Source organism: Gavialis gangeticus, unplaced genomic scaffold, assembly GCF_001723915.1.
Source record: "Gavialis gangeticus isolate Ggan-Ray unplaced genomic scaffold, GavGan_comp1, whole genome shotgun sequence".
Taxonomy (NCBI): Eukaryota; Metazoa; Chordata; order Crocodylia; family Gavialidae; genus Gavialis; species Gavialis gangeticus.
Window position 1 is genome coordinate 40,774,793 of NW_017728995.1, and position 4,478 is coordinate 40,779,270.

The window sequence follows — 4,478 nt, forward strand, 5'->3', positions numbered from 1 at the left end:
CCCTGGGGGTCTTTAAGAAGAGGCTGGATGCCTACCTGGCTGGACTCGTTTGAGTCCCGTTTCTCTTTTTGGGGTTTTTTGTTGTTCTCCCGCCCTGGCGGGGGGTCGGGCTAGAAGATCTACTAGGTCCCTTCCGACCCTTAATCTATGAATCTATGAATCTATGAAAAGCCTGACTTGAAGCACCCTCAACTAGTCAATGCTGGGGCCAGGACAAGAAGGGTCAAACGGGCCAGAGGCCCATCGTGAGGGATGACCAGAGCCGAGGGCCTGGAGCTCCGATTGCCCTTGGGGGTGAAGCCAGGGCCTGTGTGGCCAAAGGTCCTGGGGTGGCACACCTGAGATGGGGAAGAGTGCAGGGAGTTAGGCAGCCCAAAATGAGGGTTGAGTAGGCTGCCTCATTAATGGGGGATCTAGTTGAGGTCTAGACCAGAGTGTTATGGCACCCAGTGTAGGGCTGGAGAAACCATCTGCGAGGCATGGGCTGCAGTGTAGGGCAGGTTTGGAGCTACAGATAACACCCTCTGGCAGGAAATGGGCAGCCTCCTGCTTGGGTAATATCTTAATCATTTTCCATCAAGGCATGGCAGGAAAGAGTTGGGAGGTTGGCCCAGAAACCGGTGGGTGGTCCAACTTCTAACCAGCCCTGGGAAGGCCCCCTGTTACATACAGCAAGCCATAGAATAAGCAAAAGGAACAAAAATTCTGCTGAGTAACTATATGTGAGAGATCTGGAAATTAGCATTTTACTAACATAACAAAAGACTCAATTTGTTGGATAAAATATTTAATGATAATTTTTTCAGCTTTGTATTCTACATTTATGATCTATAGTCCCATGATCACACAGGTTGGATACCCTAGTGATGTTTAATAGGGCTGTGCAAAACAGCATTGTTCTGCTCTAACTTCCATTTTGACAGAACAGTTTCATTTTGAATTTTGTTTCATTTTGAAAACAGTGTTCCTTTCCATTTCATCAAAATAGTTTCATTGTTTCAGCATTTGGACCAGGCTGGGGAAGGGAACTCAGCCCAGCTCAGTTTCACTCCCCAGCACTGGGATCAGGCTGGGGAAGGGAACGCAGCCCCATGAGTTCCCCTCCCCAGCGGTGTGATCAGGCTTCAAGCGGCTGGGAACTTGAAGCAATTGGGCTTCAAGTGACTGCACCAGGCTTCAAGCAGGTAGGAACCCAGGCCCATGCAGGTGGGTATGGTGCGCAGCCACCTGCATGGAGCTGGGTTCCCACTGCTTGAAGCCCAGTGGAGGTGGGCAGGACACAGCCTGGGGGCTGTGTTGTGCCTGCCTCCACTGGGCTGGGTTCCCAGTGGCTTGCAGCCCCGTGAAACTCAGCCTGGTGGCAGGAGGTGGAGCACAGCCCTGGCTCTGCCTGCCTCCCGCCAGCGGGATGAGCTCCATGGTGCTGGGGGAGCCAATCGGAGCACAGCCTGGTGTTAGGAGGCAGGCAGAGCTGGCACTGCACTCCAGTTGGCTCTGCCAGCCCCAGGGAGTGCAGCCCAGTGGCGGGAGGTAGGGAGAGCTAGGGCTGTGCTCCCTGCCAGGCTAAGCCACATAGGGCTGCATGGAGCTGCTGGGAGCACAGCCCTGAGTCTCTCTTGCCTTCCACCACCTGGCTGGGCTGCTGCTTCAAAACTTGAAGCATTTTGAAACTTTCAAAAGATTTTGACTGGCCTCGTTTTGTTTCAAGGCTATTTTGAAGCCCTCTGTTTTGTTTTGATTTCCCTGTTTCAAGCTCAAATGAGTCAAAACAGCATTGAAATAAAACTGCTGATGAAATTTTGCACAGCCCTAATGTTTAACAAACCCTTTAAAGATAAAGCAAAAAAAATGCAAGTCAAGCCACATAAACCACAATATGTCTAACTTTAGGTACAAAGTGATCCCTTTGATCAATGACTTACTTGCTTACAGTTAAGCCTTTGCAGAATCAGGGTCCCGGCTTGGTTTGGTAAATGACTCAGTACCTTGTGCCTGTGTATATAAGAAAGCAATCATTAGTTAAAAGTGCTTTTTGGTATTGTTCAAGTGTTTCTGACTTTATAATTGTTACTGGGCTCACACTTTATTTTCTGCAATGATTTGTACTATCAATACATTCTGCAGTGCAATGCTGATACATTGTGAATATTAGAGGTACAACAGTTAGGGATACTCTCTCTCTCTCTCCCAAGTGTATGGCAGCCATGCCCACTGTGTATGTAATAATATGATCTTTGGCATAGGACAAAAATAATCAGATTTCCAAGTGGTTTTTATACCAGCTGGCTCTGAAGAGCTCATCCATGATAAAACAAGGAATTAGAGAAGGTCAGTATTTAATACAAAGGTGTTTGAAACAAAGTTGCAATATCTATGAAAATTGGTGTTGCCCCTAAAGATGCCATATTGAAAGAAGAAACATGGAAGAGACACTAGTAATATTATTTTGGCCATTTAATATAACCTACACAATTTTTTTGCATTATATGAAATAGAATGAATCTTCACCTAATAAATTCAGATTTAAAAGAACTATTTAATTTTAAACTGTACTGATAATTTTCTACAGAAAGAGACTCATATTCTCCAGAATACTGGCACTAAATAATCTCTCTCTTCTTCTCCAGGAAACTGATGAATATAAAACATCTGAAAAAACCCTGGTGACTATATGAAAGCAAGTGAAATTCACCTATCACATTCATTCTCCATACTCATTGCACTGTTGGGTGGCCTCCAGCAAAGTAGTGCATGACATATTATTTCATATGTCATATTTCACAAGCGAGCTTTGGAGCAGGTCAATTAAGTAGAGGGACTTCAGGGCCCTCTGGCACAAGCACATAGCAAAGAAACCCCCTTCAAAATTATTTACTCTGTTTAACTTCTCATTCTTCATAGTTGGCAGATAAGATATGTTGGCTGCAATGGAGGCAAACCCAGATACTCTTACTGCACAACAACACCCTTTCTCCCAAAACAAATTAACAATCCATGCACAATTATGCCTAACCACATCAATCCCATTTTACAACACCATGAATCCCCTTATCAGTCTTACCTTTCATGAACTTGTTCCAGCAAATTCAGTTAAAATAATATGCAAAAGAGACTAGAAAATATCTCTTCTTTCTAAGAAGAGATATGTTATGTACAGGTAAATCTTAAAGCTGCATAAACAGAAAGTATGTTGAACAATTCTATTGAACACGTCTCTTTCTTCAGTTGAAATAGCAAAATATAGTAAGACAGAATTCTAAATGTGCTATTGCTGCTGGTGGAATCAACATACCCAGTACTGGAGAACAGTTTGTAATAATGTAAGAGTTGGCCTCCTTTCATTCTATCAGTATAATTAATCTGTCTTTAGATTCTTTCTTCCAGAGACAGCACTATATTTTGAGTAATTTATCTTTTGCCTTGCACCTCACCTTCATGATATATTATATTAATACATCATTAAAATGACAGCTTTCTCTGATGATGCTTTAGCATAATACTCAGAAGACTTAGTACTCAACAGATTAAATTTTAGTGTCCAGTGAAAAAGGATTTCAGTGTAATTCAAGTGAAGGTTGGAATGATGTGCAACCTAGGAACCAAAATTTTATTACATGTAAACATGCACATAGACTGCTTACCATCAGCCCTGAATTTAGAGAAATGCCTTGGTGAGCTGCCACAGAAGAATATTTGAAAAAGAGTTGTAGTACAGAGAATCAGTTTCTTCCTTGCCCCCTTTGATCTTGGTGGTAATTGACTACAGACCTGAAAATTACCTTTCCTCTTCCTAACACATTCTTATCTTCTCTGGCTTTGTCCATTCCATCCCTTTCTCCAGCCATCTCTGGATTATACAGATGCTGTACAGATGCTCTGTAGAGCAGAGTAATGCTCTACACCAGAGTGCCTTAGCTCTTCTGCCTTCCCTGTATGCTGAACAGGGACACTTGGTACTCTTAGCAATAAGCTAACTTTAACCTCTCCCCTCATTACTCAGTCAGATGCTTCACAATCTTCAAAATGCCTAACACATCAGGAAAGTAGCATTTGCTAGAGTTGGGGGATAGGTCACTTTTTTTGCTGAATAATTTGTTCATGGAGAAATATCCTTTTTAAGACAGCAGAAATGTTTATGAATTTGAATTCAGTTAATTGATAAAGTAGGGTAAAACAATAGAAATTAGGTCAGAAAAGTAATAATAGATTTCATAGATTTATAGATTTCATAGACATTAGGGCTGGAAGGGACCTCGGAAGATCAGTGAGTCCAGCCCCCCCCCGCCCAAAGGGCAGGAAGTCAGCTGGGGTCACAGGATCCCAGCAAGATAAGCACCCAATTTGCTCTTGAAGGTGTTCAATGTAGGTGCTTGAACCACCTCTGATGGCAGGCTGTTCCAGACATTGGGGGCTCGGACAGTAAAGAAATTCTTCCTTATGTCCAGCCTGAAATGGTCTTGTAGTAGTTTATAACCATT

General features: G+C 43.1%; 1 long non-coding RNA gene across 1 annotated transcript in view; it reads right to left on the bottom strand.

The window, feature by feature from the left end:
• The window catches only part of LOC109287841, a 19,741-nt gene that overhangs the window by 13,923 nt on the left and 1,340 nt on the right, over positions 1 to 4,478 (bottom strand). The window contains exon 2 of the long non-coding RNA XR_002094975.1: positions 2,660 to 2,667. This is a non-coding gene — a long non-coding RNA (uncharacterized LOC109287841). The remainder of the gene's footprint in view (positions 1 to 2,659; positions 2,668 to 4,478) is intronic.